This window comes from Sciurus carolinensis, chromosome 2, assembly GCF_902686445.1.
Source record: "Sciurus carolinensis chromosome 2, mSciCar1.2, whole genome shotgun sequence".
Taxonomy (NCBI): Eukaryota; Metazoa; Chordata; class Mammalia; order Rodentia; family Sciuridae; genus Sciurus; species Sciurus carolinensis.
The window spans coordinates 158,817,596-158,833,554 of record NC_062214.1 but is presented as its reverse complement, the minus strand read 5'-3'; the positions used below and the strand labels follow the sequence as shown (position 1 = coordinate 158,833,554).

The window sequence follows — 15,959 nt, the reverse complement described above, 5'->3', positions numbered from 1 at the left end:
AATCAGCAAAGGGAGGAATTATCCTAAAGGAACTGTCAAATAAAGGAGGAACCAAGATGTGTCAAAAATTTTAAATATGAACCAAATGACTGGGAATACAAATCATATCTCAATAATAACCCTGAATGTTAATGGCCTGAATTCATCAATCAAAAGACATAGACTGGCAGATTGGATTAAAAAGAAAGATCCAACAATATGTTGCCTGCAAGAGACTCACCTCATAGAAAGAGATACCCATAGACTAAAGGTGAAAGGATGGGGAAAAACATACCATGCACATGGGCTCAGCAAAAAGGCTGGAGTATCCATCCTCATTTCAGATAATGTGGACTTCAAGCCAATGTTAGTTAGAAGGGATAAAGAAGGACATTTCATACTGCTTAAGGGAACCATAAATCAGCAAGATATAACAATCATAAACATCTATGCCCCAAACAGTGGCTCATCCATGTATGTTAAACAAATCCTTCTCAATTTTAGAAACCAAATAGACCATAACACAATAATACTAGGTGATTTTAACACGCCTCTTTCACCACTGGACAGATCTTCCAAACAAAAATTGAACAAAGAAACCATAGATCTCAATAACACAATCAATAATTTAGACTTAACAGACATTTATAGAATATACCATCCAACCAAGAGCAAATACACTTTCTTCTCAGCAGCACATGGATCCTTCTCTAAAATAGACCATATATTATGCCACAAAGCTAATGTCAGCAAATACAAGAAGTAGAGACACTACCTTGTATTCTATCAGATCATAATGGATTGAAGTTACAAATTAATGAAAGAGTAAAAAACAGAAACTACTCCAACACCTGGAGATTAAACAATATGCTACTATATGATGAATGGATACAGAAGATATTAGGAAGGAAATTAAAAAATTCTTAGAGGTAAACGAGAACAAAGAAACATCATATCAAAATCTCTGGGACACTATGAAAGCGGTACTTAGAGGAAGATTTATTTCATGGAGCGCATTTAATAAAAGAAGTAAAACTCAAAAAATAAATGACCTAACACTACAGCTCAAAGCCCTAGAAAAAGAAGAACAGACCAACACCAAAAGTAGTAGAAGACAGGAAATAGTTAAACTGAGAGCTGAAATCAACGAAATTGAAACGAAAGAAACAATACAAAAAATTGACAAAATAAATAGTTGGTTCTTCGAAAAAATAAACAAAATTGATAAACCTTTAGCCACACTAACAAAGAGAAGACGAGAGAAAACCCAAATTACTAAAATTCGGAATGAACAAGGAAATATCACAACAGACACAACTGAAATACAAAACATAATTAGAAGCTATTTTGAAAATCTATACTCCAACAAAATAGAAAATTTCGAAGACATCAACAGGTTCCTAGAGACATATGAATTGCCTAAACTGAAGGAGGAGGACATACACAATTTAAATAGACCAATTTCAAGTAATCAAATAGAAGAGGTCATCAAAAGCCTTCCAACAAAGAAAAGTCCAGGACCAGACGGGTTCTCAGCCGAGTTCTACAAAACTTCTAAAGAAGAACTCATTCCAATACTTCTCAAAGTATTCCAGAAAATAGAAGAGGAGGGAACTCTCCCAAACTCATTGTATGAAGCCAATATTACCCTGATTCCTAAACCAGACAGAGACACATCAAGGAAAGAAAATTTCAGACCAATATCCTTAATGAACATCGACGCAAAAATTCTAAACAAAATTTTAGCAAATCGCATACAAAAACATATTAAAAAGATAGTGCACCATGATCAAGTGGGTTTCATCCCAGGGATGCAAGGTTGGTTCAACATCAGGAAATCAATAAATGTAATTCACCATATCAATAGACTTAAAGTCAAGAATCACATGATTATTTCAATAGATGCAGAAAAAGCATTTGATAAAATACAGCACCCCTTCATGCTCAAAACACTAGAAAAAATAGGGATAGTGGGAACATTTCTTAACATTGTAAAGGCCATCTACACTAAACCCATGGCTAATATCATTCTAAATGGTGAAAAACTGAAAGCATTCCCTCTAAAAACTGGAACAAGGCAGGGATGCCCTCTTTCACCATTTCTATTCAATATCGTCCTTGAAACTCTAGCTAGAGCAATTAGACAGACCAAAGAAATTAAAGGGATACGAATAGGAAAAGAAGAACTCAAACTATCCCTATTTGCTGATGATATGATGGTATACTTAGAGGAACCAGGAAATTCCACCAGAAAACTTTTAGATCTCATAAGTGAATTCAGTAAAGTAGCGGGATATAAGATCAATGCACATAAATCTAAGGCATTTTTATATATAAGCGATGAATCTTCAGAAAGAGAAATTAGGAAAACTACCCCATTCACAATAGCTTCGAAAAAAATAAAGTATTTGGGAATCAATCTCACAAAAGAGGTGAAAGACCTCTACAATGAGAACTATAGAACACTAAAGAAAGAAATTAAAGAAAACCTTAGAAGATGGAAAGATCTCCCATGTTCTTGGATAGGAAGAATTCATATTGTCAAAATGGCCATACTACCAAAAGTGCTATACAGATTCAATGCAATTCCAATGAAAATCCCAATGATGTACCTTACAGAAATAGAGCAAGCAATTATGAAATTCATCTGGAAGAATAAAAAACCCAGAATAGCTAAAGCAATCCTTGGCAGAAAGAGTGAAGCAGGGGGTATCGCAATACCAGATTTTCAACTCTACTATAAAGCAACAGTAACAAAAACGGCATGGTATTGGTACCAAAATAGAAAGGTGGATCAATGGTACAGAATAGAGGACACGGACACAAACCCAAATAAATACAATTTTCTCATACTAGACAAAGGGTCCAAAAATATGCAATGGAGAAAAGATAGCCTCTTCAACAAATGATGCTGGGAGAATTGGAAATCCATATGCAACAGAATGAAACTAAACCCATATCTCTCACCATGCACGAAACTAAACTCAAAATGGATTAAGGATCTCGGAATCAGACCAGAGACCTTGCATCTTATAGAAGAAAAAGTAGGTCCAGAGCTTCAACATGTCGGCTTAGGACCAGACTTCCTCAACAGGACTCCCATAGCACAAGAAATAAAAGCAAGAATTAATAACTGGGATAGATTCAAACTAAAAAGCTTTCTCTCAGCAAAGGAAACTATCAGCAATGCAAAGAAAGAGCCTACAGAGTGGGAGAAAATCTTTGCCAATCATACTTCAGATAGAGCGCTAATCTCCAGAATCTATAAAGAACTCAAAAAACTCTACACCAAGAATGTAAATAATCCAACTGACAAATGGGCTAAGGAAATGAATAGACACTTCACAGAAGAAGATATACAAGCAATCAACAAACATATGGAAAAATGTTCAACATCTCTAGTAATAAGAGAAATGCAAATCAAAACCACCCTAAGATTCCATCTCACCCCAATTAGAATGGCAATTATCAAGAATACAAGCAACAACAGGTGTTGGCGAGGATGTGGGGAGAAAGGTACACTCTTACATTGCTGGTGGGGCTGCAAATTAGTGCAGCCACTCTGGAAAGCAGTGTGGAGATTCCTTAGAAAACTTGGAATGGAAACACCATTTGACCCAGCTATCCCACTCCTTGGCCTATACCCAAAGGACTTAAAATCAGCATATTACAGAGATACAGCCACATCAATGTTCATAGCTGCTCAGTTCACAATAGCCAGATTGTGGAACCAACCTAGATGTCCTTCAATTGATGAATGGATAAAGAAAATGTGGTATATATATACAATGGAATATTACTCAGCCATAAAGAACGATAAAATTATGGCATTTGCAGGCAAATGGATGAAACTGGAGAATATCATGCTAAGTGAGATAAGCCCATCTCAAAAAACCAAAGGACAAATGATATCGCTAATAAGTGGATGATGACACATAATGGGGGGTGGGAAGGGTTAGTGTTGGGGTTGGAGTTGGGTTTAGGGAGGGGAGCAGGAATGGAGGAAGGAAGGACTGTATAGATGGAGGGGAAGGGTGGGAGGGGAGGGGGGAAGGGAAAAAATGGCAGAATGAATCAAACAACATTACCCTATGTAAATTTATGATTACACAAATGGTATGCCTTTACGCCATGTACAGACAGAGAAAAAACATGTATCCCATTTGTTTACAATAAAAAAAAAAAAAAAGTACAAAAAAGGGCTGGGGTTGTGGTTCAGTGGTTAAGTGCCCCTGAGTTCACTTAATCCCAGGTACCAAACAAACAAACAAAAATATTTTTCAAACTGGATAAAAAACAATGGTGTACACATCCAAAAAACTCAGTAAAGCCCAAGCTTCATTGACCGACACCCAACCATATTGTGATTAAATTATTGAAGGTGAAACACAAAGATAAAATATTGAAAGTAGCAAAAGTGGCACATGTCCAAGAAAACCACAAAAGGAATCACAACTGCCTTCTCTTCTGGAACAAGGGGGCCAGAGTGCAGTGAAATGACAAATCCCTTGGTTAAAAGGGAAAAAAACCTTTTAACCAAAAATTCTTTCCAGAACATCCACACCTGTGAAAAAAATGGGAAATAAAAACATTCCAAGACACAGATAGAGATAATTGGTTGCTAGCAACTAATTATTTACAAGGAATTACAAGAAGCATTAAAAGGAAATAAAAATCCAACTCCAGGGTTAATCCCCTAATTTAAAATGGTACAGGCTAGTTAATTCTTATAATTATTTCTTTGCAGGGAATAATTTCTACCCTCTGGGGAGGTTAATTTTTTTTTTGTCATCTTCACTGAATTAACCCAATATGTCTCATTGTCTTGTATGTTGGATTCCCATAAAAACTTAAATTGAGCATTTTATAGGTGTCCTATAAAATGTTATAGGCTTTTTATAGGTGCCTTATATATAGGATGCTGGGAGTCAGGATGTGAGCTGTGCAATTCCATCATCTCTAGAGGTGTCTTCCTCACATCCTTTCTGAGGATCCCAAGGCATTGTATTCAAGTGTGTCCTTCTGTTTTAATTCTTAGCCCTGTTTAAGTACTGTATCTCCTTTATGGTTCTTAACACCACCTCTACTGGCTGCTTTAATACTCCCTGGGCATCTATACAAGCTATGGTCTGAAAGTGTCAACCCCCCATCCTGCACCACCAATTCATGTGTTAAACTCCAATGTGATGGTACTTAGAGGTAGGTGCTTTGTGATGTGATTAGGTGAGGAGAGCAGAGCCCTTATCAACTGGATTAGTGCTCTAATGAAACAGGCCCCAGAAACCTGCCTTTTTCTTCCAACACATGAGGGCATAGCAAGAAGGCACCATGCGTGATCCAGGAAGTAGCCCTCACCTAATCCCTGATCTACTGGTACCTTGGACTTCCCAGCCTCCAGAGCTAGGGGAAACAATTTTCTCTTTATAAGCTATCCAGTTTATGGTATTTTGTTATAGCTGCCCAAAGGAACTAAAACAATTCCCCAAATTTGAAGAAAAACCGCCACTTCATTCCCCAAAGTAGCAACAGTACATCGAAAGATTTGGGGATAATAAGGAAAATTCCTAGAGACAGAAATTAAGACCTGAGTTGTTAACTTTACAGATCATTATGCCTGGAGGTCACTGGCCCTTCTCTGCCACCAGGAATCTTGTCCTGGGTTTTCTGTCACACTCCCTTTCTCACCCTGAGAATTTTATCCCATTCATTTCTTACCTCAATCTCAATTCTCAAAATCTCCTTCTAGGTTGTTAGGAGGAGAAAAAAATTAATGTTCCTCTCTTTTGTATTCCTACATTTAGATGGTACCCCTGCTGCTATCGAAGATGAGGATTTGGAGTGTAATTTGACATAACCAAAAATATTAAATTAAAACGTTTATATTAAATATTGTAGTTAACTCTGCATTTCTGGTGCTTTCTCATCTCTTTGTTTTGGCCACTTCTGATAAATTTTCATTTATAAGATGTTATTAGAAACTCAGACTAAACAGAAGTTTATGGTAGAACTACTCCAAAGACAGGAGGAAACAAATAGGCACAAACCCCAGCCTTTTCTGTGTAATTTTTTATCTCAAGTTCATTTTCAAGTCTATTGGTATTTTCATGTTTAAAAGCAGATAATATTTAATAATGACAAATGTACATTTTAAAAAACTGCATATCAATTTATGAACAGATGTAGGCATGTAGCCAACATGTAATAAAGGGAAATGTTGTAGGGGAGCTAATTCTTTGATGTGTAGGTTCTTTTGTAAGAATTTTTCTTTATCTCCCCCATAATAAAAAAAAAAAAAAAGTAAGAGCCTAGTTCAAAGCACAATCAGTCTTTCATGGTAAGGACAATGAATGAAAGTAATTTGAAGCAAATGCCCTTTGATTAAATTGGTCACTATTTGACTTCCCAGTAAATAATCAACATCAAAATAAAAGTCTAGATCTTTTCAAGTTCACAAGAACACGGCTTATTTTAGCAGAATTAAAATACCATATGCACTTTGAATTCTGTAGCTTAAATATTTCAAAAGACTATTTGGAAATAATTTTAAAATGACCCAACTTCATTCATGCACCAAAGCATGAAGAATTGAAAGCAAATCATGAATACATATTTGCCTTTCAGTATCACCTTGTACCTGTAACTTTGATTCTGAAATTGCCCTTGCACGTGTTTGTTCTGAAGTCACTTTTGATACGGGGAGGTATTGCTGCAATATACAGATAAGCAGGAAATGAACCATGGAAGAAAAATCTATTAGTTCCAAAATTCAGAGAATAATGGCCTCGGCACTGCATATTTGTCCCCTCTCCAATTTGAATTTTCCTCTATTCCAAATGATTCCATACAACTGTACCAATTTCAGTACAACGAACTTTTTCCTTACCTGCAATTTCCTAAGGAAATTATCACTTCACCAGCATTCTCTGCTAGGTTATCCCAGCCATGGCTACTCTGATCATGCTGCAGGAAGACTGAGATGCTCTTCAGTTGATGTCAGCTGGTCCTTGTTTCAGTCATGGATGCCCCTTTAAAAGTCACTTTTGTTTTTTTCCCCATGGATGAGATAATGTGTTTTTCTCAGTGAGTTAGAGATCTTTTCCCCTCACATACACACAAAGCATAAAAATGCAAAACCATAGCTTCATTCTGATGTGCAGTTCTCTGAGTGAGTATTACCTGAGGGGAATGGAACTCTTGATGTGCTGTATCTGTTTATAATCCACTTATCCTGTGCTGATGGCAAATGAGAGAGATTTATTTAATGATTAAAGTTATCAAATTAATATTAATCTATTTATAAACTGGTAACATTAGTAGTTCACTAATTTTTAGAACTTTCAAAATTAAATTCAAAAGTGCAATTCTCTTCATTTCTCTTTGCATAGTCAAATGCTTGTCCCAAAAGTAATCTGATGACAATTGACAGTGTATACTTCCTGACCTTTTTATCTGTCCACTGATGTGCCTGTATAGATTGTAGAGTATTGAATAGTATCCCCACAATATTCATATCCATACAGAGTCCAGAATATGACCTTTTTGGGAATAAGTTAATTAAGGTAAAGATCTAGAAATGAGATCATTCTGGATTAAGATAGGTTCTAAATCCAATGTTGAGTATCCTTAGAGAGAAAAGGAGGCACTGAAACACAGAGGAAAGGCCATGTGGAGACAGGAACAGACACTGGAATGATGCTTCTATAAGCCAAGGAATTCCAAGGACTGTGTGCAGCCACCAAAACCTGGGGCATGAAACACATTCCCTGTCAGAGTCTTGGGAGGGAACCAATCCTGCAGACACCTTGATTTCAGATTCCTAGCCTCCAGAACTGTAAGAGAATACATTTTTGCAGTTTGAAGCAATCAAGAGATTTTCTAGCCTTTTCCATGACTTTTGGTTATTTCACCAGACATTTATGTAGGTGAAAAAAAAGTATGATTATTTAAGGCAAAGACCTTTGTTGTTATACAATTAAACTCAAAGTATTTTTATATAGTTTTTATGTGTATACATTTCCTGAAATTTTGAAAAACACAATTATTAAAAAGGAAAGTTTGTATTTTCTTTCATTTGAAATTATACCAATGCAACTGTGTTACTCTGTGTTTGTAGATCTTGCCTCAAAGCATCAGACATTGTTTTGCCTACTAATTTCTTTGTCTCTGAGAATTTACATAATGAAATAAATTATGTATTAGTCAGGGGTCTTTGGATATATTGAACCAATAGGAAATACATACATTATATATACATAATATATGATATACACATATGTATTATGTTATACATATTACATATATATATATATATATCCAATCCATATTGGATTATGCCATTATGGATCCCAAGATTTGAGATTCAGTGGGCATTGGCAAGCTGCAGACATAGGAGAGCCAAGTGAACTCGTCTGAAGGTTGGTAGTCTCAAAACCCAGGAAGAATCAGTTTCAGATTGAATCTGAAGGCAGGGGAAAATTCCATGTTCCATATGAAGAAAATCAAACAGGAGAAATTCCTTCCTACCTAGGAGAAGATCATCATTTCCTTTTGTGCAGGCCTTCAGTTGATTAGATGAATCCCACCCACATCAGGGAGGGCAGTCTTCTTGACTATTTACCAGTTAATATTAATCTCATCCAGAAAAGCCGCACAAACACATCTGGAATAATATTTGACCAATAATCTCCACACCATTACCCAGTCAATACATAAAATTAATCATCACAGATATTAATTTATAAGTTGATTTTCTATTACTTTATGTTTTAAGTTTATAGTTTTTTTGCTTGTTTTTGGTAGTGCTGGGGATTGAACCCACGGCCTTGTGCTTGTGAGGCAAGCACTCTGCCAACTAAGCTATATCCCCAGCCCCAATACATGGGGTTTTAAAAAACTATTATTTAAGAATGTTATATAATCTGTGAATTTCATGTTACAATGGTACAGAAAACATTGCAAAATATTGTTATAAGTGGAAGTTACTGAATATTAGAGAGTTGAAAACCACTAATCTAGATGTGCTGCATTCCATTGTAATGATTTACTATTCCCTATATGTGGACACAAAACGATATGTTTAATTAATCACACTTCAGTCATTTCTTTTCTTTTTTACTATACCCAAAAAAGTCATGGAGAACACCCTTGTGCATATCTTTGTTCATGTTACAAGATTTTTTTGTAATTAATTCCTTAAAATAGAATTCTTCAAAAGAGCGCGCGCGTGTGTGTAAAAATTTGGGAGATGCTATTTCTGTGAGTTTCAAGACTAGAACTTTCTCTTCAATGGAAATTGTACAGTAATGATTATAAAGTGGGTATCTGTGGAGCTGCTCTTGAAAAAGAATGGAAATCTGGGCGCTCTTTCTATTCCTTTCTTCACCAAGGCATTTCTTATTCATCTCCATGGAACCCTTTGGTCTTCAAGGAGCATATTTTGGTTTCAGATAAAATTTTCCCCTTGCTGACTTTGTGAGGCCATCTGTTATGGTTTAGATAACCAAGAGCTCAGGTGTGAGACAATGCAAGAAGGTTTAAAGGAGAAATGATTGGGTTATGAGAACCTTAACCCAGGCAGTGAATAAACCCCCTGATGGGATTAACTGAGTGGTAACAGAAGGTGGGTAGAGTGACTGGAGGAGATGGGTCATTGGAGGCGTGCCTTGGGGGTACATATTTAGTACCTAGCAAGTGGAGCTTCACTCTCTGTGCTTCTTGATCATTATGTGAACCCCTCCCCTCTGCCACACTCTTCTGCCCTGATATTCTGCCTCACAAAGCCTGAGGAGTGGAGCTGCCTGTCTATGGACTGAAACCTCTGAAACCTTAATTTGTCAAATAAACTTTTCTTACTTAAAATTATTCTTATCAGATCTTTTAGTCACAGCAACAAAAAAACTGACTAATACACCATCCCTATGAAACTCCTCAATATCTTTTCCTCACTTTACCTACCCTCTAGACAGGTACCATCATATTAAGGATTCATTTATAAGTTGTATAGACTAACCAGTATCATGTCAGTTTTATTACTTTTTATATTTACTTTTTAAAACGTTTTAAGTACTTGTACTAAAAATTACATAAAATGTGAACGTACATCTTAATAAAATAGTATAATGCACATACCTATATAACCATTCTTTGGATAAAGAATAGAGTCCTACTAGCACCCTAGAAGCACCCCAAATTCAGTACCTCACTCTTCTCTCAAGTCAACCACAGGTGTGTATAGTAACCACTCCCCTTTTATTCCTTGTATGTTTACTGTAGCATATATGCTATATATACAAGTAAACATGGTATAGTTTCTTTTTACCTGCTTGAAGACTTCATATCAAAGGAATAATAGAGTGTGTATTACCCATTCTTTGGTACAATAGTATTTTTGTGAAATTTGCATATGCTGTTGCATATGGCTGGAGATTTTTTTCTTTTAATGTTTAATGCTATGTTACATTTATCTCAATCGATATACCACTATTAACTCACTCATTCTATTGTTGGTGGGCACCTTGTTGTTTTTCTGCCAAAGGCCAGTATTAACTGATCTGTACTTTCTTACACATATCTACTGGTTCACATAATCTCACATTTCTATTTCACATGTAATCGGAGATAGAATTGTTTGGACATAGGATATGCATTCGAGCTTTCCATTCTAGGACAAACTCTACTGGTTTTAAAAAGTATTTATTCTGAGGATTACCTGACAGTCATGTGTAATGGCATTCACCATTTTCTCAAAGATTTTCCATCATATTTTACAAAGCACAGGATTGTACAGAGTTTCATGTGCGGATGATGAAAATATTCTAAAGGTAGAGAGTGGCAGTGATTGTACAATTCTGAATGTACTGGAAAGCTCGAATTGTAAAAGGATGGTTTATAAACTGTGTGAATTTTTTCTTAATTAAGATTTTATAATAAACAATAGTGACAACATGAATTCAGGATAGTTGATGACAGAAGCAGTGTATAAAGGACTTTTTTCTGTCTCTAACCATTCTATCAGACTGTGTGTGTGTGAGTATGTGTGTGGGTGTGTGAGAGAGAGAGAGAGAGAGAGAGAGAGAGAGAGAGAGAGTTGGGGTGGGGCAAGCAAGGAGTAGAAGAATTGGGGGGTATAACAATGTGCTAGATTGACATGTAGCTTAGAAGAATGTGTTGTTGGTCACTTATAGTATTTAATTATGGAAAACAAGGATAAGAAAATGGAATAGGATTGATGGTGTACTTAAACATGATGATGTTTAAATATGCATGACTTTCTAATCTGCATATACCAGGTCTCTACACCCCCACATTTGTTCATGAATCCATGAAAAAAAATTGAGTTATAGTGATAGAACTCAGGGCCACAGGGTGACTATACATAAATTATAATATTAGTAACAATCACAGCCAGCATGATTATCTTACATTTATTTATTATAGGTTTACAATTGCCAACCATGTTACTATGTGGCCTTGAGCAAACTCCTTGTCTTCTCTTGGCCTCTTTTCTCCATCTCATCAGCTATTATTGTGCATTTCAGGGAGTTGCCACTGTTTCCCGCACCTTACTACAGAGGGGGATGTGCACTGATAGAAATGGATAGGCTACTTAGAAGTGCACACCCACCCTGTGCCCACCCTACCTCCCACACACCTGACACGATCATCGTAATGAGTTAAGGCTGCTGGCAAGACAAGGAACATCCCTGAAAGAAGAGAACGCAGAAAACTGCCTTTCCTCCAGAGAAAATGAGGCGGCGGGATGGGAAAATAATGCATCAACAAATCATCCTGTCACACAAACATACTAAGGGCTCAAGAATTCCAAGCAGCACGGCTGCACTGCCCTTGCTCAAATCATGTGGTGATCTCTGCCTCCTGTGATAAACTGTGTCAAATTGTGCTTTTACATCCACAAATGGTTCTTTGAAATTAACATTTTCACCTAATTTTTGGATAAAGCGAGAGGATAAACTCACTTTATTAACATATAGGTAAGTAACACAACCTGAATGTCAAATTTTATTAATTTAGAAGATTTGGGGACATGCAAAACTCCCCAGAAAGTTCCAGCAGGCAGCTCCTATCAAATGAGCCAGCATGGCTTCTCCAGCTGTTGAATTTCACTCTACATAACACTTTTCTTTGAAAAATGAAGGCCTTGTTTTAGAACTGGCCTGGGCGCTTCTGATTTTATTGGAACTATAGTAAGAAGCCGGTTTGCCATGAATTCCTGCCTTGTGGGTAAAGGTGTGCAAAGTCAATACAGCACCAGAGCTGCTGGCTGCTGGGGGCTCCAGCCACCCAAGTCCCAGGTGGAATCGAATGTCCTCAAGGAGGTTCTTTTGAAATTCTAGTTTTTAAAGCCTGCTTTTCAGAACAGCAAGGCACAAATGACTGTGTGTATATTTATTGCACTTTCTGTATCCTGTATATAAAAGCTGTATTGAACATTTATGAGGGTTGTCCTCTGAAAAATTGAGGATAATAATAGAAAGTATGTTTTTGCATTTTTACCCAAACCTCAGACTCCAACAGACTGAGAGCTTGACACAGCCAAGAAATAAAAAGAGTAGGTGGTTACCACAACATATAGCTTTCCTGGCACAAATAAATCTGCTTTGCTAACCCAGCCTTGAGGCGCAGGAACAAAAGAACTCCAAAAGTTCCAGGACCCTCTGAGCCACATCTGCCCACCCTCCTGCTCTTGGTCTCCACAGAGGGCAGGAAGAGAAGAGGCGAGGCTGGAAGTCTCCAGGAGTTCGGTCAAATAGGGAAAGGAGAATGCTGACTGTCCTTTCTGTTTTTCACATCACATATCTAGTACATTTCCCTTGACTTTCAAATCTTCAAACCACTGTAAATTATTCAAACAGCGGTCTAATTAAAAATGGCCTCCAAATGTTTATATTAAGCAAATTAACTTGTCTCCAAGGTAATCGTGAAACAAATGTTTGCTGTTTACTTTTTGAAAATGTTTTTAAATGTGCTTGATTTCTGTCCTGTCTAGTTGTAATGGTCAGAGTCCAAGAAAGAATACGCTCCATTTTTTTTTAAGGGAAATTAATGTAGGGAATTAATTACACAGTTGATAGAGCTGGAAGCCAAATGAGATAAGAAGGCAACCCAGAATTAAGTAACGGAGAGAGACAAAGGGAGGTACAGCAGCATACCCAGAACCTAGAGCCACGGTACCCGAGGCAGCAGCCAAGACAGTGGCTCATGAGGTGGGAGCCAAGACACAGGGGAGATGCAGCCATTGCTGGAGTAGCCACCCAAAGCAGAGAGCCATCCTGGGGGCTCCTCTCCTCCTACCCCACACTCCCAGCCTCCAACATCTCTCATTGGTGCATTGAATTGCCCAAAAGTCAGAAGCCAGCTGACATCAGAACCTGGGACTTGCATCCCAGGTGAGTCCAGGTCAAGTCCATTGCCATAGAAAGCACAGCAGGGGATGAGAAATGAATTCTGAGGGCACACCAAGATGACAGCTGTTTAGTCATGCTCTGATTTCTCAACGCCAAAGAAAACATATGTACGAAATCTGCAGCTTACTGGATATTGGGGAGGATTAGGTTCAAAGAAACTATACCCCTATCTGCTAGTTCCATATCAGCCCCCTTTGGGATCATCAATTTCTATAGTTCTTCCAGCAGAATGGCAGCTCTACCTAAGGGGACCCCCTGCAGACCACCCATGGGATCCGTTGCCTTTTTCTTGATTTTCATGACATCATCTCAATATTTTCTCATACTCACAGAGGAACTATTATGTAGTATTTTTCTGAAAAATGGCTATGGGATGGGTCCGTGGCGGACAGGGTATGTTTGCCGCATATTTTCCAGAGCTTTGAAGTATAGGGAAAGAAAATGGAAATACAAATGAATGGCGAATTCTTATTCCCAGTGTGCTTTGGGAAGTAACTGAAGTAAAAATACCTTTCCCTTTCTTCTTCTTCTTCTTCTTTTCTTCCCCTTTTTAAGAAGAAAAGATATACCTTGGAGAAATATGTGTGCTATCTCAGGGTGGGGAGCGAGGGCCGTTCAGCAGAACACAGCTGGAACATATCTGGGGTGGGAGTGGAGGAGACGCTCTTTCTGGGCCATCAGTGAGTGGTTGCTGTGAAGAAGCCAAAATAGCAACCTCTTTATCACCACAACAGCTCTCCCTGGGGCCAGTTTTGCCTGCACACCCAGGACACTTCCCAGCTGTTTGGCAGTGCTGAGTTCTCCTCGGCTGACCAGTGCCTCAGACCTCAGTGGGAGCTGCCACTTCTAAGTAGACCTTTGCATCACATGCAGTCGAGGAGTTCTTCCATTCTGGGCAAGTCCAGTGCTCTCCACCAAACTGTGTGAACACAGATGGGAAACTATTGTCCTTCATGTAAGTGACGTTTAATCAGGACCTTCTTTGTGTCTGGATCTCTGTTATCTTCTTGAGTCTTCACAGCAGCCCTACGTGGATACCATTTTTATTTTCCCCATTTCTCAGAGGAGAATCCTGACTCTGAGTTTACGTTATTTGTCCAGAGGCACAGAGCTATTGATAGTTTTGAGACATAACCTTAGGTCTGTCTTTACCTCAGACCCAAAATGCTTCATCCTTATGTTATTCTATCAATTCTAAGGAAAACTCAATGGAAAAATTGTATGCTTGGTGGTAACGAGCTCTAAACATTCCTGGACCCTCTGGCCCATGATTTATGGAAGAAAACAGGGAACCATTACTTGTTTCATCTTTCTGTAAGATATTTTAATGCAGTTATTTGAATTTTTGATTCTATTTATCTTAGCAATTGAATCATGTGGTAACTGTTGATGTTCTAGAAGCTTCTATATTTTGAATCTTTCCAGCTACTCAAACCTTAGAAAATAGATGCTCCATTTCTATAACTTTTCTTCTCAAACCTTCCCAACAGGAATCACCAAATTTGGGGATCTATAGACTCAGAACCTGGCCAGTTCCAGAATAAACTCCAACCCCATGTTCAGAGAAGTTCATTCATCCTTTTTTGTTTGTCCAGGACCCATCATGCCTATGGATGGGCGCCAGTCATTTGGGTATCTACTCAGTTCTACTCTTCTATAGTTCATATATCTTGACTCCATTTCTGCTGTATTTCTTTTTTTTAAATTTATTTTTATCGTAAACAAATGGGGTACATCTTGTTTCTCTGTTTGTACATGAAGTAGAGGCATACCATTTGTGTAATCACACATTTACATAGGGTAATGGTGTTTGATTCATTCTGTTGCTTTTTCCCTTCCCCCCCACCCCTCCCACCCCTCTTTTCCCTCTATACAGTCCCTCCTTCCTCCATTCTTGCCCCTCTCCCTAACCCTAGCTCTAACCCTAACCCTAACCCTCCCATCCCCCATTATGTATCATAATTCACTTATCAGTGAGATCATTCGTCCTTTGGCTTTTTGAGATTGGCTTATCTCGCTTAACATGGTATTCTCCAATTTCATCCATTTGCCTGCAAATGCCATAATTTTATTATTCTTTATGACTGAGTAATAATCCATTGTATATATATATATATATACCACAGTTTCTAAAAATATGGAATGCTTCACGAATTTGTGTGTCATCCTTGTGCAACGGCTCTGCTGTATTGTTGGAGTTAAGAAGTCTTACCTGTACAGTTCAGGCTTTTCTCCTTGGAAGTTGACCCTGTTCCTTGACTTTGAACAATACTTACAGAGGTAAACAATCTAGCACAGGATGACAAGAGCCTTGCACATAAACTGACTGGCACTTCCTTATCCTGCACCCAGAGAGCTGGGATGGTCATTTAATTTATAAACTAAACACGGACACTTCTGAGAGTGAAAAACATAGCTAAATTTCATGGTGGCAACAGGTGTAAATCAGGGCACTCCCATAACAGACATGGCTAATTGATGCTGTCCTTCTCAACAATGCTCCAGGCAGCCCTTCAGAGATGGAAACTATGCACAACTATCACATAATTAGCAACT

The 15,959-nt window shown here is 37.8% G+C and overlaps 1 pseudogene; it reads right to left on the bottom strand.

Annotated features, from left to right (window-relative positions):
* Positions 1-15,534: 15,534 nt before the first annotated feature.
* On the bottom strand, positions 15,535-15,658 carry LOC124978418 (uncharacterized; annotated as a pseudogene).
* Between the last annotated feature and the right edge of the window lie 301 nt (positions 15,659-15,959).